The sequence below is a fragment of the Microcaecilia unicolor genome, chromosome 2 (genome assembly GCF_901765095.1).
Source record: "Microcaecilia unicolor chromosome 2, aMicUni1.1, whole genome shotgun sequence".
NCBI classification, from domain to species: domain Eukaryota; kingdom Metazoa; phylum Chordata; class Amphibia; order Gymnophiona; family Siphonopidae; genus Microcaecilia; species Microcaecilia unicolor.
The window spans coordinates 212,236,841-212,264,633 of record NC_044032.1 but is presented as its reverse complement, the minus strand read 5'-3'; the positions used below and the strand labels follow the sequence as shown (position 1 = coordinate 212,264,633).

General features: G+C 45.9%; 1 protein-coding gene and 1 long non-coding RNA gene across 2 annotated transcripts in view; both read right to left on the bottom strand.

The window, feature by feature from the left end:
• Positions 1-27,793, bottom strand: part of GKAP1 (G kinase anchoring protein 1) — a 282,106-nt gene that overhangs the window by 88,033 nt on the left and 166,280 nt on the right. The window lies entirely within an intron of this gene.
• On the bottom strand, positions 49-14,072 carry LOC115463303. Its single transcript, XR_003941021.1, has 3 exons — positions 13,972-14,072; positions 6,536-6,538; positions 49-58 (listed from the first exon to the last, which is right to left on the bottom strand). It is a non-coding gene; the product is annotated as an uncharacterized LOC115463303 (long non-coding RNA).

Here is a 27,793-nt window from a genome sequence, read left to right as displayed (position 1 = left end):
AAGAACATAAATCCTGATGTTAGAATAACATAGGGTGGTGGACTTTGGTCCTGGGGAACTGAGTTTGATTCTCACTTCAGGCACAAGCAGCTCCTTGTGACTCTGGGCAAGTCACTTAACCCTCCATTGCCCCATGTAAGCCGCATTCAGCCTGCCATGAGTGGGAAAGTGCGGGGTACAAATGTAACAAAAAAAAAAATAATAATCCTTAACAGCAAAATATAAAAGGAGCTTCTGAGAGAAGGAATGATGATCTCAAACACACTGAATTTTAAAAAGTACTATCTAATAATGACCATTACTACTTAGAACATACAGACTTATATAAATAGTATGGAACTTTCTTAGTCTTCAAAAGGTGCGTATTGACTAGTAATTTCACTTCTTGGACATTCCATGCATAATAGGCCATAATAGCACTACTGTTGGGCAGCACAAATTATGTCAACTGGTAGAAGACTAGGGAGTCAAATGTTAGGGTTTCATTACTGCTCAAAAAACAATCCATGCAAAAGCTGCCTCTGAGGAAGAGAAGTCTACAATTTCTAATGAAATAACAAAGCTGCTTACCTGTAATTGAGGTTCTCGACAGACAGCAAGATACAGATATACAAGTAGGTGACTTCATCTGACAGCACTGGGAGGCAAAAACTTTTTCAGGGCTCAGAACTAACTAGGAAGTATAAGCATGTGCAGCCTTTCCTGCATGTAGGAACCCCTGCACTAGCACATAAGTACATAAGTAATGCCATACTGGGAAAAGACCAAGGGTCCATCGAGCCCAGCATCCTGTCCACGACAGCGGCCAATCCAGGCCAAGGGCACCTGGCAAGCTTCCCAAACGTACAAACATTCTATACATGTTATTCCTGGAATTGTGGATTTTTCCCAAGTCCATTTAGTAGCGGTTTATGGACTTGTCCTTTAGGAAACCGTCCAACCCCTTTTTAAACTCTGCTAAGCTAACCGCCTTCACCACCTTCTCCGGCAACGAATTCCAGAGTTTAATTATACGTTGGGTGAAGAAAATTTTCTCCGATTTGTTTTAAATTTACTACACTGTAGTTTCATTGCATGCCCCCTAGTCCTAGTATTTTTGGAAAGCGTGAACAGATGCTTCACATCCACCTGTTCCACTCCACTCACTATTTTATATACCTCTATCATGTCTCCCCTCAGCCGTCTCTTCTCCAAACTGAATAGCCCTAGCCTCCTTAATCTTTCTTCATAGGGAAGTCGCCCCATCCCCGCTATCATTTTAGTCGCCCTTCGCTGCACCTTTTCCAATTCTACTATATATTTCTTGAGATGCGGCGACCAGAATTGAACACAATACTCAAGGTGCGGTCACACCATGGAGCGATACAAAGGCATTATAACATCCTCACACCTGTTTTCCATACCATTCCTAATAATACCCAACATGCTATTCGCTTTCCTAGCCGCAGCAGCACACTGAGCAGAAGGTTTCAGTGTATTATCGACGATGACGACACCCAGATCCCTTTCTTGGTCCGTAACTCCTAACGTGGAACCTTGCATGACGTAGCTATAATTCGGGTTCTTTTTCCCCACATGCATCACCTTGCACTTGCTCACATTAAACGTCATCTGCCATTTAGCCGCCCAGTCTCCCAGTCTCGTAAGGTCCTCTTGTAATTTTTCACAATCCTGTCGCGATTTAACAACTTTGAATAACTTTGTGTCATCAGCAAATTTAATTACCTCGCTAGTTACTCCCATCTCTAAATCATTTATAAAAATATTAAAAAGCAGCGGTCCTAGCACAGACCCCTGAGGAACCCCACTAACTACCCTTCTCCATTGTGAATACTGCCCATTTAAACCCACTCTCTGTTTCCTATCCTTCAACCATTTTTTAATCCACAATAGGACATTTCCTCCTATCCCATGACCCTCCAATTTCCTCTGTAGCCTTTCATGAGGTACCTTGCCAAACGCCTTTTGAAAATCCAGATACACAATATCAACCGGTTCCCCTTTGTCCACATGTTTGTTTACTCCTTCAAAGAATTGAAGTAAATTGGTCAGGCAAGATTTCCCCACACAAAAGCCGTGCTGACTTGGTCTTAGTAATCCATGTCCTCGGATGTGCTCTGTAATTTTGTTTTTAATAATAGCCTCTACCATTTTCCCTGGCACTGACGTCAGACTCACCGGTCTATAATTTCCCGGATCTCCCCTGGAGCCTTTTTTGAAAATCGGCGTTACATTGGCCACCCTCCAATCTTCTGGTACCACGCTCGATTTTAAGGATAAGTTGCATATCACTAGCAGTAGCTCCGCAAGCTCATTTTTCAGTTCTATCAGTACTCTAGGATGAATACCATCTGGTCCAGGAGATTTGCTACTCTTCAGTTTGCTGAACTGCCCCATTACGTCCTCCAGGTTTACCATGAAGTCAGTAAGTTTCTCCGACTCGTCCGCTTGAAATACCATTTCCGACACCGGTATCCCACCTAAATCTTCCTCGGTGAAGACCGAAGCAAAGAATTCATTCAGTCTCTCCGCTACGTCTTTGTCTTCCTTGATCGCTCCTTTTACCCCTCGGTCATCCAGCGGCCCAACCGATTCTTTTGCCGGCTTCCTGCTTTTAATATACCGAAAAATTTTTTTACTATGTTTTTTTGCCTCTAATGCTATCTTTTTTTCGTAATCCCTCTTGGCCTTCTTTATCTGCACCTTGCATTTGCTTTGACACTCCTTATGCTGCTTCTTGTTATTTTCAGACGGTTCCTTCTTCCATTTTCTGAAGGCGTTTCTTTTAGCCCTAATAGCTTCCTTCACCTCACTTTTCAACCAGGCCGGCTGTCTTTTGGACTTCCGTCTTTCTTTTCTAATTCGCGGAATATGTATGGCCTGGGCCTCCAGGATGGTATTTTTGAACAGCGTCCATGCCTGCTGTACAGTTTTTACTCTCTCAGTTGCCCCCCTAAGTTTTTTTTTTTAACCATTCTTCTCATTTTATCATAGTCCCCTTTTTTAAAGTTAAACGCTAACGTATTTGACTTTCTGTGTACAGTTACTTCAAGGTCGATATCAAAACTGATCATATTATGATCACTGTTATCAAGCGGCCCCAGTACCATAACGTCCCTCACCAGATCATGCGCTCCACTAAGGACCAAGCCTAGAATTTTTCCTTCTCTCGTCGGCTCCTGCACCAGCTGCTCCATAAAGCTGTCCTTGATTTCATCAAGGAATTGTACCTCTGTAGCGTGTCCCGATGTTACATTTACCCAGTCTATACTTGGATAATTGAAGTCACATTGCCCATTTTGTTCGTGTCTCTGATTTCTTTTATCATTTCTGCGTCTACCTGCTCATCCTGGCGAGGCGGACGGTAGTACACTCCTATCACCGTTTTTTCCCTTTTATACATGGAATTTCAGCCCACAATGATTCAAAGGTGTGATTTGTTAGGGATTAATTTATTAATGGTTAGCATGTGCTATCTGCTATAGGGTCCAAAGGAATAAAATAGGCTCTGCAGCAGACAAAGCATGCCAATACCATTAGCAAGTGTTGTTAATACCTGCCCTAGCTTATTCATCCAAGGTGGTATACAGCAAGAATAAACTGGACCCAGGCAATTTACTATTATAGTGACAGTATGACCATAAGAAAACACTCAAATACCAGTAGAACACACTATAAGAGAAGGCAGGTGAAATCTTGGTGATGTCAGACTCACAGAAACAGAAGCCTCGCAGATCAGCAACGCAGCCATGCTGGAGAAGAGGACTTCAGCTGGCGGGGTTTTTTTTTGTTACATTTGTACCCCGCGCTTTCCCACTCATGGCAGGCTCAATGCGGCTTACATGGGGCAATGGAGGGTTAAGTGACTTGCCCAGAGTCACAAGGCACTGCCTGTGCCTGAAGTGGGAATCGAACTCAGTTCCTCAGTTCCAGGACCCAAGTCCACCACCCTAACCACTAGGCCACTCCTCCGATCCAGGTTGGGGACCCTGCCAGCAAAAGTACCTGACAGTGGCATTGGCGGGGGAGGGTAGGCTGTGGGAAGGGGGGTTGAAGGGGTTGGCGGCGGGGTGGGGGGGCAGGGCCAAATCTAAGGGGGCCCATGCCCCCATGTAGCTACGCTCCTGCTCTACATTGGTTCCACTTCTTCATTAATCTTGGTCCCTCCCTGCCAAAGGCTGTCCTAACTTTACCCACCAAGCTAACTGCACACCCGTCTGAATATCGACCAGTACGTAGTTAGCTTCTGGGTATCCACTGTAACCCGGACATTCAATGCTGGTACCTGCGGGCTTTAAGAGGCTTAAAAAAATGCTGACTGCTGCAGGCTGAATATCATTCTCATGGAAGTGCCAATTATTATATAAAGAGATCAAGAGACTACAGGGAGGCATCCGTAATGTGCAAGAAACACACCTCCACCAAAAGGATGAGAGATTACTAGCACATAATAATTATTTACATGGGAACCATCATCATTGACCCCACGGCTACTGGCAGGTGCCTGACACTGTCAACACTGGGGCCCTGCTGCGTTATCTCTGGTGCAGTTCCACAGAGAGACTGAGATCATTGTTGGCCACATCCCATGGGAGCCCTTTAGAAGCCAGGAGCAGGGGATTATCTTTCATCAAATTTGAATGCGGAAAATGAAAGGAGGAGTGAAAAAATTATTCCTACATTTAAGGGCTGATGGATCAACATCTTAAAGTACTCTCTAATTCTTTAAACTCACAGATGTTTGCTGAGGGAGTGGAGTCCTCCCACCTGAAGACAAGGAGACCTTCGCTGGGATAACATCACTCAGAGTTCTCCATCTGATGAAAATGTTAAGCCCTCCGTTGAGACGAAGGTTAAGCTTCTTCCCAATATATTTCTTAGACTGGACTCTAAAACCTTGACCTCAGTGTAGACCAGTCAAATGTTTCATTTCCAGAACCACTACAGTTTTCTAGCAAGGACACTGCTGGATCAATTAAACCATCGTCAAAGGGTTCACAAATATCACTGAATATCATTTGGCAAATTACACATACTGATAATTTAGCAGGAATTACCTCAAATTTCTAAGTTTAATCAGGACTCTGTACAGAAGATGAAGATCTTGATTCTAGATTGAATATTCTTGAAAATTCACAGCAAAAGTTTGATCATTCAATTACTAAACTGCATTCAACCGCTGCTTCTAATTTGAAGGAAAGTATGAGAATTCACTTTCAAATGGAATCCATAAACAATGCATTGAGAGCTAGAAATTTGCATTTCCTTAAGTACCCTAGTCTTACTCACTCTCTCTCTCCATTGGAACTATTTAAAATGTATCTCAGGGATATTTAAAAAATATCCTGAGCTGATTCTATTTTTCTTGCTAATATATATTACCTTCCCAGAGGAGCTAAGAGATTAAGGAAAGATGGAAGTTTAGATCAATTAGCATCACCTTATAGTCTTGATCTCTCTCAATTTCTACAATCCTCTAAAGAGAAAATAAGGAAATGTTCTACATTATTAGTGGTGTTTCAAACTGAGGGCTCGATGATCAAAATTCCGGTGATGCACGGAATAGTGCCGGACTTTACCACCATAGCAGGTCCCTGACCTAACTCCCTCATGATCGAAGCTAATAGTATGCAAATGATATGCGACCTATTAGCTTCCATCATGAGGAGCAAAGTGGGCGGATGGTGCATGTGTTCAAAAGTTGTACATTAAGCGCAACTTTTGAACACATACCCAGGGCGTGGGTTGTGTTAGCCCAGACTGTCACTGATAGCTCCGGGGGGGGCCAGTGGTCCCCCGTACCCCCCACCCCCTCATTAGTAAGGCCCCACACGGGGCAAATTTCTCCCTTAAATAACATAGTAGATGACAGCAAAAAAAGACCTGCACGGTCCATCCAGTCTGCCCAACAAGATAAATTCATGTTTGCTACTTTTTGTGTATACCTTACCTTGATTTGTATCTGCCATTGTCAGGGCACAGACCGTAGAAGTCTGCCCAGCACTAGCCCTGCCTCCCAACCATCACTTGTACAGCGCTGCGTAACCCTGGCAGCGCTATAGAAATGCTAAGTAGTAGTAGTAGTAGTAGCCCCGCCTCCCCCCACCGGCTCTGCCACCCAATCTCGGCTAAGCTTCTGGGGATCCCTTCCTTCTGAGCAGGATTCCCTTATGTTTATCCCACGCATGTTTGAATTCTGTTACCCTTTTCATCTCCACCACCTCCCGCGGGAGGGCATTCCAAGCATCCACCACTCTTCTCCGTGAAAAAATACTTCCTGACATTTTCCTTGAGTCTGCCCCCCTTCAATCTCATTTCATGTCCTCTAGTTCTATCGCCTTCCCATCTCCGGAAAAGGTTCGTTTGCGGATTAATACCTTTCAAATATTTGAATGTCTGTATCATATCACCCCTGTTTCTCCTTTCCTCCAGGGTATACATGTTCAGGTCAGCAAGTCTCTCCTCATACATCTTGTAACGCAAATCCCATACCATTCTCGTAGCTTTTCTTTGCACCACTTCCATTTTTTTTAACATCCTTCGCAAGATACGGTCTCCAAAACTGAACACAATACTCCAGGTGGGGCCTCATCAACGTCTTATACAGGGGCATTAAAACCTCTTTTCTTCTGCTGGTCACACCTCTCTCTATACAGCCTAGCAATCTTCTAGCTACGGCCACCGCCTTGTCACACTGTTTCGTCGCCTTCAGGTCCTCAGATACTATTACCCCAAGATCTCTCTCCCCGTCCATACATATCAGACTCTCACTGCCTAACACATACGTCTCCCTTGGATTTCTACTCCCTAAGTGCATCACTTTGCATTTCTTCGCGTTGAATTTTAATTGCCAAACCTTAGACCATTCTTCTAGCTTCCGCAGATGTTTTTTCATGTTTTCCACTCCCTCCGGGGTGTCCACTCTGTTGCAAATCTTGGTGCCATCCGCAAAAAGGCAAACTTTATCCCAGGATGCACAGGGAAGGGTGTCGCCATTTTGAGGTGGTGCCCACTAAGGAGGATGGAGTGCTAGTCCCTCCTCCTCCAACTTTCAAGGTGCTGGGAAGGGGGTTAGGTGGGGGGGGGGGGATTCCTCCACAGCCCACCAGGGAAAGTTTTCGGGGGGGGGGGGGGGGGGGGGGGTCAGGTTGGGCTCCCTATCACGGGTTACACTGGACCTATGGTGGCGGCCGGTGGGGGGGGGGGGGGAAATGAGGCAGGGGTCCCAGTAGACCATCGAGGCCTTACCAATGGGGGGTTCCACTGGACCCCGGGGCTGACACTAACAGCCCTGGCTGCCTTGTCAGAGCAGGGGGGAGGCTCTCCCCTGAACCTTAACCGTGAGCTCCAAGCTGGAATTGGGTTAAGGCGGAAGGAGCACAGGAGGATCAGAGCGCACTTCTCTGATCATGAGGGGGGAATACCAATGAGCTCATTTAAATGTAATTTATGATCATTCTGCACAGGTAAATGTTGGCGCTAGTTGCCTCTAGCGCCCACATTTACCTTTGATCATCTCCCTATGAGAACGAAAAGATCAATTATGAAATTATATTTTGCTAATCGACAAGAGCCCTTCTGTGGTCGGGTGTAACTTTTTTCCCTGATGTGGCAAAACAAACACAAGTTCACAGAAAAGCCTTTCTGCAAGTAAAGCCTAAGGTTTTGGAAACAGAGGGATTTTTTTTCTTAAATTCCTTTGTAAATGTCTTGCCAATTATGCCATTTTGGGGGGATCTAGTCAAAGACCTTTGGCGGATAAATCTAAAAAAAGGTTAGGTTTAGTTTACTTGAGGCTGTTGTATTTTGTAGACTAATATAAGTTATTAGCTGCACCGCTGTTATATTTCTTTTTTTTCTTTATTGCACTTATTATTTTTGAACTCAGTTGCTTACAAATGATCCCTATGATATGGATTAGAAAATGCTTTGTTTCTTGTATTGATATTGATATCATTTTATGTTTATTGAATTACTATTTTTTCTAATAGGCATTTTGGTGTAAATGTATATTTTAAATTACAATAAAACATTTTTCACATATGCTCTGTATTTCTAACATGCTAAAGAAGAAAGAGGGAGTGAAAGGTGGCGAAGCAACTGTTGGGGTTCATGTAAGGTGGGCTGATTATAGTAGGGGTCTTTGACAATACATTCCTCCAGAGACACTAAATTCCTCTACAGACAATACTGGCAGACAGGGAGGAAGGATCCCATAACTGTGGGGAAATAAACTGAAAAAATATTTGTTGGCACCGTATAATCTTGTAGATGGTGTGACTTGATATTAAAAGAAATAGAAATGATATCAAACAAGCCAACAGAGAGCATAACCTAGTCTGATCGAGCGCCACTGTGGATAAATTTAGAGAAAGGGCAAAGAAATAGAGAAGTACAAAACTGGAAGCTTATTGGAAGATACTGCGGTGGGCTCTAAACTTGGGAGTTGCAGAAGTCTCTCAAAGTGGTAATTAGAAAGAAACAAAGCAAAAAATGGACAGAAAGAAGAAAAGGAATTATGGGAAGCTATTGCAATCCTAGAAAAACTTCATAAACAAAGAGAAGGCTTAAGGAAAACAGTGCAGGATTTAAAGAGTACTCAAGGAGAACTCCAGAACTCCAAACTGTAGGAAAACCAGTATGATTTGAACAAACAAAAACCATTTTGCATTTGGAGATAAAATAAATAGGGTATTAGCATAAAAATTTCAAATTTGGAGAACACAAAACTATATCCTTAGAATAAAAGCTCGGAAAGGCCAGGACATGTACCAAACAGGAGCAAAAAAGTAGAGATTCATAAACTCTACACTAAATTGTATAATTCAGAATCCCAGGCTGTGGAGAAAGAAATTCAGAATTACCTACAAGAGATGAATTTGCCATCAATAGCAAAAGGTGATCAGAAGAACCCATTCACCCAACTCAAATTGTCTGGGCTAATAAAGAACTAAAATCAGATGGGCAAAGGGCCATATAAAATACTTGGGGCTCATTCCCAACAGTAATAAGGGACTTAAACAGCTTTGGATTTGTTTCTGGTTTAAAAGCAAATATGGCTAAATCAGAAATACTTAACATGAATACAGAGGAGGAAGACAGACATAACCTTCAGTCACAATATCACTTCAGATGGGCAAAGGACTACATAAGGTATTCGGGAGTCTAACTGAATATTTCATTATGTTACAACAATTGGAGAGCGGGTATCAATCTTGGATGTACAGGCTTTGTGTACCACTATCCCACAATCAGCAGCTGTCCAACTGGTGGTTGCTGCATTAAATACATGCCCTAGTCCTCATGAGGTTTCTACCCAATTTTTGTTTGAATTGACCTAGCACCGAAGCATAGTTGCTTACAAAGAAGAACCTCCATCCTACGGTCTTAAAAATCTTTCAAAGCTGCCCCACTTGTTGCTAGAGTGGCTGTTATCTTAGCCATCGCTGAAAATATAACATCCATCTTACAAAGACAGTGCCTTTTCTTTTCTTCCAATAAAATAGAATAAAGCTTGGTCATGGATCACCCTATTTGTAAAACCTGCATCTGGTGACTCCCCTCTGCAGGAATTAAGTCTTTTATGTCCTAATGTACCTAAAATGCTCCCAAGGGCTTCTCAATTCCTACCAGCAGAGGATCTTCCACATTAGCACTAGTTAAATAGGGTTCAGCAATCTTTACCACTGACGTAACTTGAGAAATGAGAACCAACAATGCTTTATGCTTAAAAAGTCATACAATAGAAGGATCCTTTCTTGGAGGCATGACAGTTCTGGCCTCCTGAAATCAGCAAAACCAAAAGGAAGCTGCTTTTTCTAATGTATCCCCTCTTCTGAAACTCTGGGGTGTAAGGAAGCACCATGTTAGATCCAGAGGTCCCTGGAGTACTCTCTTCCAAATAGGTCCCTGCATCAAAGGCTTTCCTCATATAATGGGCACAGTGAAAAAGCAGCACAAATTCAGGAGAAACCCAGCAACAGAATTGGAGTTGTGCTGAATAAAACTCTGAACCAAAGATTCCGCATGCATGTAAGCTAAAGCAGAGGTGCATCAGTTCCTGCCACAATGCCAGCATTCCCTTCAACTGGATTAGTGGTTTTCTTCAAAAGAGCAACAATGCCCGGACACAGCTAAGACTGAACGGCATGTCCCACATACAGTCCCAGTGCATAAATGTATTCATTTGGAACCCCTTACCTTGACAAGCAGCAGTCTAAGAACTCACAATGAATTTAACAGCTGTCATGGAGGATACATTTTCTCAGAACCATCAAAGGGCTCGAGTCTCACACAAATCATATCCAACAGGCAGAGAAGTGTCTAGGCCTGCAAGAAGACCGCATAATAGACCTGGAAGCCTGCATGCATGAGCTAGAGAAGCAGCTCCTTGACCACATAAACGACCAAGAGAACTAGGAAAGGCACAACAACCTGTAGTTAGTGGACCTCCTGGAATAAACGAAAGATCAGGACCTCTGGATGTTTTTGGAAAGGTGGCTTCTGCAGGTCCTTGAAGTGCATCCTAGGTCATCTGCACACAAGATGGCAAGGGTTCATCAGGTAGGCATCAGAGCAGTGGAGGGCCAGAGACCAGAGTCAGTCATCTTTTGTATGTTGAACTACGCAGACAAAGAGCAGCTGCTCTGTAAGTACCGGACATATCATACAACGAATGACGAGAGCCACAAAGTTTTATTTCAAGATTTTTCATCCTAAGTGGTGGCTTGTAGGAAAGCTATGGTGCCTTACTGTACAATGAGGGCATTAAAGTAGTCCCGTAGTATCCAACACTGCTGTTGGGTGCACTTCATTTACCAAAACAAAGATCTGGGATTTGAAGATTCCAAGAAGTTAGAGGCTTTTGTTCAACAGCTTGGAGAGGAATCACCATAGGGTCAACCATTAGAGGGGCCACAATATCCCATTCTGCTAGTAAATTTCTCCCACTTGACTCCTGCCTGCATGTAAGTAAGCAGCAAGCTTGTATGTACCTTAAGGGGAGGCTTTACTTTATTGCATACGAGAGTACACAGCTAGTAACAGTCGGCATACACTCAGTGGGGTCCCTGCAGCTATGTTGGACATAGCATAAGTTCCCCCCCCCTTTGGTTCTCCGGGGAGCCTGTCCACTGCCTCAGATGGTTGCATTAACTCTGATTTTTCTTGGAGTACTTTTGGCTTGCACAATTTCAGGAAAACACTCCCTTCTCACAGGCTGATGAACTAGTTACAGGTTCTTCAACTGCAGGGACACTCACTACAATGAATTCATTCCATGCACCCGTCATCAGTTGAATACTGGATGTCTGGAAATATGGATCCAGTGCAGAGCAAACTTACTTACTCCAGCCAAGGCATGCAAATACTTGGGACTAGTACACAGGTCCTTCCTGTCGGGCTAGCTAGCCAACGAAGTGAGATGAAATTGTTGGTCTGGGATCACCTGCAGGGAACATTTGTCTGTGTGCTGAGAAGGCAACTTGAATGAGCATTCTGATGGCAATAATCCTAACAAACAGGCTGAATAACTATTTGCCCCACCTCATCCAGCAAGATCAAGTGCAGGTCATGCCAAACCACTACGCTTCCATGAATCTAACTGAAGTGTTAATGGCTCTGCAAGCAAATGGTGGTGGTGGGGGTAGAGATAATATAACGGTAGTAGCTAGTTTAGTATGTTGAGTCCTGGATTCCTATGGCCTAAAAGGTTGATTTGCATAGTGGGTGAATGTGCTACATAAAAGGCTCCTAGTTCAATTAATAATTAATGAAAAATTATCCCAATCCTTTGATTTATTAAGAGGAATAAGGCAAGGCTGCCGCTTTTCCCTCTTCTGTTTGTGCTGGCACTACAATCCTTGGCCACACTAATTAGGCAAGCTCAGGATATTCAGGGAATTAGAAATGGGAAAAGAGAATGTCACCTTAATTTTCTGACGATGTTGTAGATAGAAGAGGCACAGACATACTTGCCTTAGATTTAGTATATCAGCTTGGGAAAATCTTAGGCCTCTGTGTAAGACTGTGATAAATCTGAAATGCCGGCATTTTCTGGAGGTACAGAGAAAGTCCCATTCATGTAGCAAAGGGCACTTTAAAGTACTTAGGTGTTTATTTAAATACTAACTTCATGGTAGTGTTATCATCAAATATAGTTGAAAATATAGACACAATTAAGGGGCTGTGTAATCAATGGCAGGAACTCCTCTCTAATGGGAAGGAGAGCCTTGGTTAAAATGATTATGTTACATGTAGGGCAAGGGTAGCGCTCCGGGCAGGAAAGAGGGGGCTCTTTCCTGCCCAGAAGAGGTCACTAATTGAAAGGTATTAATCCGCAAACAAATCTTTTCCGGAGATGCGAAGGTGGTACAACGAGAGGACATGAAATGAGATTGAAGGGGGGCAGACTCAGGAAAAATGTCAGGAAGTACTTTTTCACAGAGAGAGTGGTGGATACTTGGAATGCCCTCCCGTGGGAGGTGGTGGAGATGAAAACGGTAACAGAATTCAAACATGCATGAGATAAACATAAAGGAATCCTGTTCAGAAGGAATGTATCCTTGGGAGCTTAGCTGAATTTAGGTGGTGGGAGGCTGGGCTAATGGTTGGGAGGCGGGGATAGTGCTGGGCAGACTTATACGGTCTGTGCCAGAGCCGGTGGTGGGAGGCGGGGCTGGTGGTTGGGAGGTGGAGATAGTGGTGGGCAGACTTATACGGTCTGTGCCAGAGCTGGTGGTGGGAGGCGGGACTGGTAGTTGGGAGGCGGGATAGTGCTGGGCAGACTTATACGGTCTGTGCCAGAGCTGGTGGTGGGAGGCGGGGCTGGTGGTTGGGAGGCGGGGATAGTGCTGGGCAGACTTATACGGTCTGTGCCAGAGCTGGTGGTGGGAGGTGGGGCTGGTGGTTGGGAGGCGGGGCTGGTGGTTGGGAGGCGGGGATAGTGCTGGGCAGACTTATACGGTCTGTGCCCTGAAGAGGACAGGTACAAATAAAAAGTAGCACATATGAATTTATCTTGTTGGGCAGACTGGATGGACCGTGCAGGTCTTTTTCTGCCGTCATCTACTATGTTACTATGTTACTTAAGGTGTTTTACTTTCTCCAAAATTAACCTAAAACAAAAGGATGAGCAACATTTTCAGTTTAACATAAGAAAAATTATTTGAAAGTGTAAAGCAGACTAAATTACTTATTGGAAATTAATCTTAGATATATTGTGGGGAAGATTGAACTTGCTGGATCCACGAGGCACACACAACAAAGCAAAATGTTCTCGCAGATGTTTATGGAAGAGTGGCACTCTCCGTTTATTTTTATGAAAATAATATATGCCTAGTACATGAAAGTGGGAGACCACAAGCAAAAAATTCAGTTTGTGCACCCTTTTCATCTTATCTTGTTTGGAAATGGTGGATGACAAAGCAAGGAAAAACTCAAAGTTTCCATATTATGGGTTTAACTAGCAATCCTAACTTCTCTCTTCCTGGGTTTGTGCGTCTCCAATTTGAAGAAAGGGGATGCAGGAGTTTGAAAAGCCTGTTTGTTCCGAAACACCTAACCACCTGCCTGCGGTTACCTGCGGCCACTTAAAGGGTCTATCCCCAGCACAGCTCAGGTCCGCCTACACCTGCTGCTTGTGATCTACACTAGCACCCTCCTCCCACCAACTAGGTCCCAACTGCCTCTCAAATTATCCCTAGTGATTTCTAGGTTACTGGAGGCCTACTCCCAGTGGTACCCCAGTTCCCAGAAAGCACTCACAGACCCAACACACAAACCACCAGGATTCTTAGTCAGTTCAGACAGAGGCAATAAACTAAAAATGTTTATTGTCATGAAAAATACTGAACAGTGAACCATAAAAACAGGTGGAACAAAAACAGCACATAATAACAGGTAACTGAATATGGATCAATTATAAAACTATCTAAACATTTGTTCACTACACGATTAGTGCCAGAAGAGTACCGGTAATATAGCTGCCCACAGGTTATCAAATACAACTGTTCACAGGGTCTCAGCAAAGACATCTTTCTCTCTTTTCTCCCAAACTGAGACTGGAGAAAAAGCTACTATTTCCTAGATGAAATTTGAGCTCCTGGGCCAATCAGAGCACAGAACAAGTTTTAAAAATAGTTGACCACATCACTGCAGGTTACCTTTTATCTATGTTAACTAAACAGGGAACAATCATTTCTCGGTAACAGCCTTAAACAAACATGCACCACCTGCTGGCCAAACTAGAGAAATATACTTCAAGAAATACTCAAAACAGTTTACAAGCTTAAAATTCATTGTTTTGTCACACTGTTAAAAGTGGGAAATGGGACCTTTCCTTTGTTTGCTCATGTGAAAGTTAAGTAGGGCTTCCCAGACACATATCTGATGTCTTACTTAACAGATACAGCATTATTATGATAACTTACAGTGCAAATATGGATCTGCTTGGGAATGCTGTGCTTTAGACAAAAGGTTTTCCAAAATGCCTTCTAGTTTTAATAGGCTTTCCATTTGGCATACATTAGTAAAAAGAACACAAGAGTTAGGACGTATAGATAAATTAGACTAGGACAGAAGAACAGATATTGGCTAGGAGTTCGATAGACCCCAGTTCCTAGAATTGTTTTCTAATATATTATGTCAGATCTACAAGAAACCCAATTTAAGACATTACACTGAGTTTATCTTAAGAGGACATGGGGTGCCTCCTGGGACTATGAGAGAGAGAGGAGTGTATCACTTATTGCATATTACATTATATTACACAGGTCTTATAACCTGCAAATACCATTTTATTGTTCACTGTGGGTAACAATAAGAAAAAGAACTGAAACCAACCGTTAAACATTACATAATCTATATAAATAAGTCTCACCTCAAACATTCTGAAGCTCTGAAGCTCACTCTGTGGCAGGGAGAAACACTGAAGCCCTGCAATTAGGCTGTCAGCAACACTCACTGTCACTCATGCACCACTCACTCTCACTCATAGACCCGCCCTCAGCCACGCCCCTTCCGCACATAATTCGCAACCACAACGTTCTAAATGAAGCTGCCACTTCCGTTTTTGAGGTGGCAGAGACCAAAATTTTTCTCCATGACTGTCTGCCACGCCCTCACGTCACAACGTGATGACGTCGAGGGCGGGGCTACGACATTCAGCGAATCGCCAGTTCCACCGCCCTCCGATGCTCCACCCCCCCACCCAATACATTCTCACCTCCAACAAGTGTTTCCCTACTCCTCCTCTCCTGCTCCGCTGTCTCCTGCAATGGCTCCTCCCTCATGCTCAGTATACTGTTCTCCTATCTTCCAGCACTGCCTGTGTTGGCCACCGTGCTCTTTCACTACAAACAGCTTACACAGGCAGCAGGGAGTAGCCGGCCGGCTCCTCGCCTTCAAGGTACATGCCCAGAAGGGGGGCTTGCACAGGGTGGGGGAGGAGGTCATCTCTCTTTCCCTACAAGGATTCTGCTACGTAACGGAGGAAGACGGACAGCAGCTGACTTGCTGTTCCTTTCTCTTAAGTGCAGAAACACTGATATGCACTGAGCCAAAACAGACATCTCATGTTACACAATTCAGCTGTGGAACTAAAAAAAAAACCTGCATGAAAGAAGGGATGGTTGTCCCATGAGCAGCTGACTTGCTGTTCGTTTGCCTTCAGCGGAGAAAGCGAATGCTACATACCTGTAGAAGGTTTTCTCCGAGGACAGCAGGCTGATTGTTCTCACTGATGGGTGACGTCCACGGCAGCCCCTCCAATCGGAATCTTCACTAGCAAAGTCCTTTGCTAGCCCTCGCGCGCCCGCGCGCACCGCGCATGCGCGGCCGTCTTCCCGCCCGAAACCGGCTCGAGCCGGCCAGTCCAGTATGTAGCAAGACAAACTCTTAAGGGAAGACACAACTCCAAAGGGGAGGCGGGCGGGTTTGTGAGAACAATCAGCCTGCTGTCCTCGGAGAATACCTTCTACAGGTATGTAGCATTCGCTTTCTCCGAGGACAAGCAGGCTGCTTGTTCTCACTGATGGGGTATCCCTAGCCCCCAGGCTCACTCAAAACAACAACCATGGTCAATTGGGCCTCGCAACGGCGAGGACATAACAGAAATTGACCTAAAAAAATTTACCAACTAACTGAGAGTGTAGCCTGGAACAGAACAAACAGGGCCCTCGGGGGGTGGAGTTGGATCCTAAAGCCCAAACAGGTTCTGAAGAACTGACTGCCCGAACCGACTGTCGCGTCGGGTATCCTGCTGCAGGCAGTAATGGGATGTGAATGTGTGGACAGAAGCCCACGTCGCAGCTTTGCAAATTTCTTCAATGGAGGCTGACTTCAAGTGGGCTACCGACGCAGCCATGGCTCTAACATTATGAGCCGTGACATGACCCTCAAGAGCCAGCCCCGCCTGGGCGTAAGTGAAGGAAATGCAATCTGCTAGCCAACTGGAAATGGTGCGTTTCCCTACAGCCACTCCCCTCCTATTGGGATCAAAAGAAACAAACAATTGGGCGGACTGTCTGTGGGGCTGTGTCCGCTCCAGGTAGAAGGCCAATGCTCTCTTGCAGTCCAATGTGTGCAGCTGACGTTCAGCAGGGCAGGAATGAGGACGGGGAAAGAATGTTGGCAAGACAATTGACTGGTTCAGATGGAACTCCGACACGACCTTTGGCAGGAACTTAGGGTGAGTGCGGAGGACTACTCTGTTATGATGAAATTTGGTGTAAGGGGCCTGGGCTACCAGGGCCTGAAGCTCACTGACTCTACGAGCTGAGGTAACTGCCACCAAGAAAATGACCTTCCAGGTCAAGTACTTCAGATGGCAGGAATTCAGTGGCTCAAAAGGAGGTTTCATCAGCTGGGTGAGAACGACATTGAGATCCCATGACACTGTAGGAGGCTTGACAGGGGGCTTTGACAAAAGCAAACCTCTCATGAAGCGAACAACTAAAGGCTGTCCTGAGATCGGCTTACCTTCCACTTGGTAATGGTATGCACTGATTGCACTAAGATGAACCCTTACGGAGTTGGTCTTAAGACCAGACTCAGACAAGTGCAGAAGGTATTCAAGCAGGGTCTGTGTAGGACAAGAGCGAGGATCTAGGGCCTTGCTGTCACACCAGACGGCAAACCTCCTCCAATGAAAGAAGTAACTTCTCTTAGTGGAGTCTTTCCTGGAAGCAAGCAAGATACGGGAGACACCCTCTGGCAGACCCAAAGAGGCAAAATCTACGCCCTCAACATCCAGGCCGTGAGAGCCAGGGACCGGAGGTTGGGATGCAGAAGAGCCCCTTCGTCCTGCGTGATGAGGGTCGGAAAACACTCCAATCTCCACGGTTCTTCGGAGGATAACTCCAGAAGAAGAGGGAACCAGATCTGACGCGGCCAAAAAGGAGCAATCAGGATCATGGTGCCTCGGTCTTGCTTGAGTTTCAACAAAGTCTTCCCCACCAGAGGAATGGGAGGATAAGCATACAGCAGGCCCTCCCCCCAATCGAGGAGGAAGGCATCCGACGCCAGTCTGCCGGTGGCCTGAAGCCTGGAACAGAACTGAGGGACTTTGTGGTTTGCTCGAGATGCGAAGAGATCCACCAAGGGGGTGCCCCACGCTTGGAAGATCTGGCGCACCACTCGGGAGCTGAGCGACCACTCGTGAGGTTGCATAATCCTGCTCAATCTGTCGGCCAGACTGTTGTTTACGCCTGCCAGATATGTGGCTTGGAGCACCATGCCGTACCGGCGAGCCCAGGTCCACATGCTGACGGCTTCCTGACACAGGGGGCGAGATCCGGTGCCCCCCTGCTTGTTTACATAGTACATGGCAACCTGGTTGTCTGTCTGAATTTGAATAATTTGGTGGGACAGCCGATCTCTGAAAGCCTTCAGAGCGTTCCAGATCGCTCGTAACTCCAGAAGATTGATCTGTAGATCGCGTTCTTGGAGGGACCAGCTTCCTTGGGTGTGAAGCCCATCGACATGAGCTCCCCATCCCAGGAGAGACGCATCCGTGGTCAGCACTTTTTGTGGCTGAGGAATTTGGAAGGGACGTCCCAGAGTCAAATTGGTCCAAATCGTCCACCAATACAGGGATTCGAGAAAACTCGTGGACAGGTGGATCACGTCCTCTAGACCTCCAGCGGCCTGATACCACTGGGAGGCTAGGGTCCATTGAGCAGATCTCATGTGAAGGCGGGCCATGGGAGTCACGTGAACTGTGGAGGCCATATGGCCCAGCAATCTCAACATCTGCCGAGCTGTGATCTGCTGGGACGCCCGCACCCGGGAGACGAGGGACAACAAGTTGTTGGCTCTCGTCTCTGGGAGATAGGCGCGAGCCGTCCGAGAATCCAGCAGGGCTCCTATGAATTTGAGGTTCTGCACTGGAAGAAGATGGGACTTTGGGTAATTTATCACAAACCCCAGTAGCTCCAGAAGGCGAATAGTCATCTGCATGGACTGCAGGGCTCCTGCCTCGGACGTGTTCTTTACCAGCCAATCGTCGAGATATGGGAACACGTGTACTCCCAGCCTGCGAAGTGCCGCTGCTACCACAGCCAGGCACTTTGTGAACACCCTGGGCGCAGAGGCGAGCCCAAAGGGTAGCACACAGTACTGGAAGTGGCGTGTGCCCAACTGAAATCGCAGATACTGTCTGTGAGCTGGCAGTATCGGGATATGTGTGTAGGCATCCTTCAAGTCCAGAGAGCATAGCCAATCGTTTTGCTGAATCATGGGGAGAAGGGTGCCCAGGGAAAGCATCCTGAACTTTTCTTTTACGAGATATTTGTTCAGGGCCCTTAGGTCTAGGATGGGACGCATCCCCCCTGTTTTCTTTTCCACAAGGAAGTACCTGGAATAGAATCCCAGCCCTTCTTGCCCGGATGGCACGGGCTCGACCGCATTGGCGCTGAGAAGGGCGGAGAGTTCCTCTGCAAGTACCCTCTTGTGCTGGAAGCTGTAAGACTGAGCTCCCGGTGGACAATTTGGAGGTTTTGAGGTCAAATTGAGGGTGTACCCCTGCCGGACTATTTGCAGAACCCACTGATCGGAGGTTATGAGAGGCCACCTTCGGTGAAAAGCTTTCAACCTCCCTCCGACCGGCAGGTCGCCCGGCACGGACACTTGGATGTCGGCTATGCTCTGCTGGAGCCAGTCAAAAGCTCGCCCCTTGCTTTTGCTGGGGCGCCGCGGGGCCTTGCTGAGTCGCACGCTGCTGACGAGAGCGAGCGCGCTGGGGCTTAGCCTGGGCCACAGGCTGTCGGGAAGGAGGATTGTACCTACGCTTGCCAGAAGAGTAGGGAACAGTCTTCCTTCCCCCGAAAAATCGTCTACCTGTAGAGGTAGAAGCTGAAGGCTGCCGGCGGGCGAATTTGTCGAATGCGGTGTCCCGCTGGTGGAGAGACTCTACCACCTGTTCGACTTTTTCGCCAAAAATGTTGTCCGCACGGCAAGGCGAGTCCGCAATCCGCTGCTGGATTCTATTCTCCAGGTCGGCGGCACGCAGCCATGAGAGCCTGCGCATCACCACACCTTGAGCAGCGGCCCTGGACGCAACATCAAAAGTGTCATAAACTCCTCTGGCCAGGAATTTTCTGCACGCCTTCAGCTGCCTGACCACCTCCTGAAAAGGCTTGGCTTGCTCAGGGGGAAGAGCATCAACCAAGCCCGCCAACTGCCGCACATTGTTCCGCATGTGTATGCTCGTGTAGAGCTGGTAAGACTGGATCTTGGACACGAGCATAGAGGAATGGTAGGCCTTCCTCCCAAAGGAGTCTAAGGTTCTAGCGTCCTTGCCCGGGGGCGCCGAAGCATGTTCCCTAGAACTCTTAGCCTTCTTTAGGGCCAAATCCACAACTCCAGAGTCGTGAGGCAACTGAGTGCGCATCAGCTCTGGGTCCCCATGGATCCGGTACTGGGACTCGATCTTCTTGGGAATGTGGGGATTAGTTAAGGGTTTCGTCCAGTTCGCAAGCAATGTCTTTTTTAGGACATGGTGCAAGGGAACGGTGGACGCTTCCTTAGGTGGAGAAGGATAGTCCAGGAGCTCAAACATTTCAGCCCTGGGCTCGTCCTCCACAACCACCGGGAAGGGGATGGCCGTAGACATCTCCCGGACAAAGGAAGCAAAAGACAGACTCTCGGGAGGAGAAAGCTGTCTTTCAGGAGAGGGAGTGGGATCAGAAGGAAGACCCTCAGACTCCTCGTCAGAGAAATATCTAGGATCTTCCTCTTCCTCCCACGAGGCCTCACCCTCGGTGTCAGACACAAGTTCACGAACCTGTGTCTGCAACCTCGCCCTGCTCGACTCAGTGGAGCCACGTCCACGATGGGGGCGTCGAGAGGTAGACTCCCTCGCCCGCATCGGCGAAGCTCCCTCCGCCGACGTAGTCGGGGAGCCTTCCTGGGAGGTGGCCGCTGCCGGTACCCGCACGCGGTACCGACGTCGGGGACCTCAACCTGGGCGATGGGCCAGCCGGCGCCACGCTCGACGGTACCGGAGGCGCAAGCACCGCCGGTACCGGAGGGGTAGGGCGCAACAGCTCTCCCAGAATCTCTGGGAGAACGGCCCGGAGGCTCTCGTTTAGAGCGGCTGCAGAGAAAGGCATGGAGGTCGATGCAGGCGTCGACGTCAGGACCTGTTCCGGGCGAGGAGGCTGTTCCGGGCTGTCCAGAGTGGAGCGCATCGACACCTCTTGGACAGAGGGTGAGCGGTCCTCTCGGTGCCGATGCCTGCTGGGTGCCGAATCCCTCGGCGACCCAGAGCTCTCGGTGCCGACGCGGGGAGGAGACCGGTGTCGATGCTTCTTCGACTTCTTCCGAAGCATGTCACCGGAGCTTCCCGGCACCGACGAGGAGGACGTAGAATCCACCCGTCGCTTCCTCGGGGCCGAGGCCGAAGAAGGTCGGTCTCGGGGGGGCTGTACCGCAGGAGCCCTCAGGGTGGGAGGAGACCCACCCGAAGGCTCACCGCCACCAGCAGGGGAATGGACAGCCCTCACCTGCACTCCTGACGATGCACCACCGTCCGACGACATCAGCAGACGAGGTCCCGGTACCACCGACGTCGATGCAGCTATCCGATGTCTCGGCGCCGATGCAGAGGCCCGATGCCTCGATGCACTCGATGCAAGGGCGGCCGAGGAAGATGGTCTGGACGCTGACGACGTCGATGCACTCGAAGATCCCGGTGCCGATGCCGACGAAGAGCCCGAGAACAAAACGTTCCACTGGGCTAGTCTCGCTACCTGAGTCCGCCTTTGAAGCAGGGAACACAGACTACAGTTCTGAGGGCGGTGCTCGGCCCCCAGACACTGAAGACACGACGAGTGTCGATCAGTGAGCGAGATAACCCGGGCGCACTGGGTGCACTTCTTGAAGCCGCTGGAAGGCTTCGATGTCATGGGCGGAAAAATCACGCCGGCGAAATCAAAGTCCGAAATGACGGAAAAAGAGCACCAAAAACTTTAGAGGGAGAAAATCTCGACCGAGGCCGAAAAGAGGCCTACCCCGACGACGAAAGAAAACTTATCGGGGCCAAAAGCTGGAAATACGGGGAGGATTGAAACGAAACCCGGTGGAGGGGTTCCGGAGCACTTCCCGAGTACAAGGAAAGCTTTTATGAAGAAAAAACACGTTCAACAATATGGACGCGCGAGGTCGACTCTCCGGGGCTCGACACGGCGAAAAATACGACCGTACCGAGTGCGGACAAAAGAAGACTGGCCGGCTCGAGCCGGTTTCGGGCGGGAAGACGGCCGCGCATGCGCGGTGCGCGCGGGCGCGCGAGGGCTAGCAAAGGACTTTGCTAGTGAAGATTCCGATTGGAGGGGCTGCCGTGGACGTCACCCATCAGTGAGAACAAGCAGCCTGCTTGTCCTCGGAGAAACACTGATATGCAGTCAGCCAAAAGACAGATCTCATGTTACAGATAAGTGAGGAGCTCTGCAAAGCAAAGTGAGCTGTGGAACTAAAAAAAAAAAAAAAACGGATGTGACTATTGTGTTCACAGACACTCCTCGGGTTATTTTGGCACTCTATGAAGGGTTCATTAACGCTTTGGGAAATACCCATTCTATTACAAATAAATATTTTAACAACCACCATATCCGTTTCCCATGCAGAAACACCATCTCTCTATCTCTCACTCACACACTCCCCTGCCACCCCCCTTAATACAAACAAACAAACACAAATGGAAAATCTAAATGACTCTCTTTCAATAACACACACACACATTCCCCCCAAACACCACCACAACATCATACAAATACTCTGCCATGCTCAATCAACATCTCTATTTCTCACTCACACCAACACACTCCCCCCCCCCCCCCCAAAAATACACAAGCTGTAACATGCAGAATCAGCGTCTCTCACTCACAACCATACACATACAATCAAAACACACACAAAAAAACATTTATCCTAAAAATCACTTTCCAAACATTTCCTGCAGGAAGCCAATACCTTGCTAGCGCCTGTTTCATTGTTTTCAGAAACAGGCATTTTTTCCTAGTACTCATAATAAACAACAATTCATTTAACAAACATTTGTAAAGATCTTATTAGAAATCGGAGAAGATAAATTTTCTAAATAAAAAAGTATTCAGTAGCTTCCAAACATTAGGTAATCTCTAATTTCTTGGAGCTCAAGGAGAAGACAGTTCCACAGAATAACTGCTTGGTATGAAACAGAAGCAGATAAGAATCTACATACTTAATGTTACATACAGAAAATAAAAACCAAAATCCAAATCCAATACAGAAGGATAACTTAGAAGAACCTGACTGCATAACCGCTCATATTTACCACTCAAAGATGTTAAGTCTCTCCTAAATAAGGTGGAACTGTACCATAAAGTATTTTAAAAACCACAATTCCAAGTTTAAAACATATTCACGCTTTAACAGGAAGCCAATGCAACTTTAAGATGTAAGGGAATATTGAATCAAATTTACCCAAAAGAGTAAATCAATCAAATTGCCGTATTTTGCACTATCTGAAGGCTTTTTAATGAAGCCTTAGTACAGCCTTGACAAAATCATAGATTGAACTATTAATCGAAACACAGAAGAATCAAAATATTTCTTTACAAGCTTAAGTCTCTTTAACAAGAAGAAACACTTCTTTACAACAGAGTTTATATAAGGCCTTATACTAACTGTACTATCCACCTCAACCTCCAATATTCAAGATGATTTTTCAAAAGAAAACACATCCACTCCAATTTAAATGATTGATGAAAAAAATGTTGATTCAAAGACCCCAACCATAAAAACTTGGTCTCCCCTTTATTTAGTTTCAATCTGTGTGATGTGATCCAGTTCTCAATTAAATTGAAACAACTAGTTATTCCGTCAAGAGTTTTAGACCAGTTATCAAATACAGGACGAAGGACTGAAATGTCATCAGTATATACAAAAATCGTAATTTAGTGTGACCTAAGATCTCTCCCAAAGACTGCAACAAGATATAAAACAATGTGGGTGATAAAGGAGAACCCTGTGGTACTCCACAAAGGGCTCTCCAAACTTAAGATATGTTACCATTTATTTTTACACAATACAACTAATTGGTTAAAAAAAACTTGAAACCATTGTAAAACAGCACCATGTATACCAACATCACTCAATTTTGACACAAAATCTTATTATCCACACGATCAAAAGCACAAGAGAGGTCAAACATAGTAACATAGTAGATGACGGCAGAAAAAGACCTGCACGGTCCATCCAGTCTGCTCAACAAGATAACTCATATGTGCTACTTTTTGTGTATACCCTACTTTGATTTGTTCCTGTGCTCACAACCAGTATTGCACATTTACCTTGACTTAAAGTCTTCCCCACAGCTACAATATACTCTGCAAACATCAGTGAACTGGGATTGCAGAAATTTATTGTTGGGGGATCAAGAGTCTCTTATAGAACAAAAGATTTCAAAAACAAAATGATGGTTTATATAACTGTGCTACTCATTAAAAAGGTGATACTGAAGTACTGGATGGTATAAGGCCAGTCCATCTCTTCAAATATGGATACAGAAAGTGGCTCAGCATGAACTTCAAGTAATCAAAACTAGCAGTAAGCTGAGAAAGCTATATTACTGCTCTGTATAGCAAAGGGTTTTAGACAGTAAGCAACACATAATTTTATGACTGACATACTCCTGAGGGTGCTGATACTGGGTACCTGGCCTTGCTCTGAACACATTCAGTCTATTCTACTGTGGGAGGGGGTGGGAGCGAGTGAGTAGCATGCAGTGCAGAGTAACACAAATGAATAAGTGGGCTGAACGTGTGAATGCATGGTTATGGTGAAAAACAATGTAAACTGGAACAAGGCTTGAACATATTGATGCAAAATGGTACAAACCTGCTTTTCTTAGTGGAAATTAGGCCTACATAGGCATTGAATTGGGCTTTCTTGAGGCCTCTCTCTCTCTAGGTGTCTAAAGCCTTACCTTATCTCATATCTGTTTTTCTTATCTGACATGTCCACATTTGCAGAATCCCCCTGCCACATCCAGAAACCCCCACCCTCCCTTATCAGTCAGTAAATGAGGGAAACATTTTTTTTTTCTGTAGATGTGCATGTTACCCTGGCCAGGGTAAGTGACATTATTTTGTTCTTTGCATGGTAACTTAAAGATTAGGTTTAAAAGAGGAATTGTAGGTTATTGATAAACACAGTTAGAATAATAATAATAGTTTTAAAAAAGCAGCAAACTTTATTAACTAGTCTCCATACCCTTTTCCCCATAGTTTTAAAACTCGAATTTTATATTCACCTGATATACCCAGTACCTTAAAAAGTTTTAATTAAAACAAATCTATAATACTAAGATGCAGAAAGCAGGCCAGCAGCAAGACGGGTGCTATCCAGTCTTTTGCACTGAGTGTCACATGTATGATTATCTCCCAGTTGGTGAGAGGTTATATGTGTGTGCTCAATGCAAAGAGCTCCTAGCTCTCAGAGAACGAGTCCATTCTCTTGAGGCTAGAGTAGAAGACTTGGGAGGAGCTGAGGGAGACAAAGAAGTACATAGAGGAGGCCTACAGGGATGTTGTAGACAAGTCCCACCTCCAATCTGGCAGACGCTTTGCTGCCTTGGAAGAGGGAGGTCTTCTAAAAGGACAGCATCACCCTGGTGAAGCTGGAAGTAATCCTCTAGCCAGGACCAGCCCACCAGGGGATGCAATATCCTCTTGCACTGAGGATGTGTCTCCAGGAGTTTCTGCCCAGGAAGGAGGGGTTAGGATGGACGTTGTAGCTGGTAATTTGATTATTAGGCACATAAATGGCTGGATGCCAGATGGATATGTGGATCATATGGTCACTTGCCTGCCTGGTGACAGGGTGGCGGACCTCACGTGTCACCTAGATAGGATTTTAGATAGTGCTGGGGAGGTGCCAGCTGTCTTGGTACATATAGGTAACAATGACATAGGAAAATGTGGAAGGGAAGTTCTGGAAGCCAAATTTAGGCTCTTAGGTAGAAAGCTCAAATCCAGAACCACTAGGGCAGCATTTTCAGAAGTGCTTCCCGCACACAGGGCCCAAGAGACAGGCAGAGCTCCAGAGTCTCAATGCGTTGATGAGGTGATGGTGCAGGGAGAGTTTTTTTTAGGTTAGTAAGAAACTAGGCAAAATTTTGGGGAAGGTGGCACCTATTCTGGAATGATGGGCTCCAGCTTAACCGGGCTGCTGGCATCAGCATTTAAAAAGGAGACAGAGCAGCTTTTAAACCAGAACCAGGAGGAAGGCCGTCAGTCGATCAAAAGCGAATGGTTTGGAACAAGGTATCTCAAAGGTATCACTAAAACAGGGAAGATAGGGTATCCCAATAGTGAGGTTGCAATAGAGACCACAGTAGACCACGTGTCTTTAAATAAAAAGCAGACAAAAGATTACAGATTATCACTGTCAACTGCACAGCAAGATGTAAATAGGAACAACAAACATAGTTTGAAATGTCATACTTAGATTATCTGAGATTCCGTAAATTACTGAAGTCTTTCCAATTAAGTACATATCTTATCAAAGACAATAAACTAATGTTATCTCCCTCATTGTTTTAACATAGCCTATTTTCATGACAAACACACAGTTATTCCTAACATGTTAAAATGTTATAATTATCTGACTGTATTATATTTTTGATGTTTTTTTCTTGAATGTAAGCCACATTGAACCTGAGCTAGTTCGGGATAATGTGGGATACAAATGTCATCATCATCATCATTATAATAATAATATGTGAATGCCAGAAGACTAAGAAATAAGATGGGAGAGTTAGAATATATTCCACTAAATGAAAAATTAGATATAATAGGCATCTCTGAGACCTGGAGAAAGGAGGATAACCAGTGGGACACTGTCATACCAGAGTACAAATTATATCGTAGTGATAGGGTGAAATGAATTGGTGGAGGGGTAGCACTCTATGTTAAGGAGAGCCTTGAATCAAATAGATTGAAAATTCTGCAGGAAAATAAAACACATCTTGGAATCTCTATGGATTGAAATTCCATGTGTAAAAGGGAAAAGATGTGGCCAGGATGAACAGACAGATGTAGAAATGCTATCAGAAATTAGGGAGGCTAACAAACTAGGGAACACAACAACAATGGGTGATTTCAATTACTCCAATATTGACTGGGTAAATTTAACATCAGAGCATGCTAGGGAGATAAAATTCCTTGATGAAATCAAGAACTGCTTTATGGAGCAGCTGGAACAGGAGCCAACAAGAGGAGGAAAACATTGAGACCTAGTCCTTATTGGAGTGCATGACCTGGTGCAGGAGGTAATGGTGATGGGGCTGCTTGATTACAGTGATCATAACACGCTCAGACTTGATATTGGCTCTGGAGTAAATACACACAGGAAATCCAATATGTTAGCATTTAACTTTCAAAAGGAGACTATGATAAAATGAGAACGAGGAAAAAGAGGAGCAGCTGCGAAGGTCAAAAATTTACATCAGGCGTGGGTATTGTTGAATAATACTATTCTGGAAGCCCAGGCCAGTTATATTCCATGTATTAAAAAAGGAGGCAGGCAGGCCAAGCAACAAGTAAGAAGCGATTCTCACAGAGAAGTTCTTCCTGGGCCTGAGAAGTGACGCGTAAAACGAACCGCACCTCACCTTGGAGAAAAAAAGAACTAAAGAGGCACGCTCACGCGGTGGGCGGGAAGCTGTCTGCGCATGCGCGGTTCGCGTTGCTCACGCGACAGAACTCTCTGGAAAGACTATTATTTTGCTTGCGAAATTTTTCCTGATTCCTGGGCTGCCGCAGACGTCGACCCACATGTGAGAACAAGCAGCCTGCTTGTCCTCGGAGAAAAGAAAATCTTTTAAAAAATGGAAGAATGATCCAACTGAAAATAATAAACAGCATAAGGAGTTTGCAGCTGACCCATGATCAGAGCCCTCGAGCGCCTGAAACAACGCACTCGAGGGCTCTTAGCGCAAGTAGCATGCAAATGCATGCTAAATAGGGATCAGCGCAATTAGCTTGCAAATGCATGCTAATCAGCGCTTAATGCATTCATCCCCAATGATCAGCGGCCAGCGCGCCAAAGATTGGGTCGCTGGCCGCAGCAAAATCAATGTCAGCTCCGAGCTGGCGTTAGACTTTGCGGATCATTGGGGAGGAATGGTGAGCCCTGTCCAGCATGCAGTTGCATGCTGGCAGGCCCCCGTTCCCCCCCAAAAGCGAATGCAAACAGGGGGCTGAAGGTCCGGAGGGTCTCCAGCCCCCCTCCCCCAAACCCCCAGAAAATG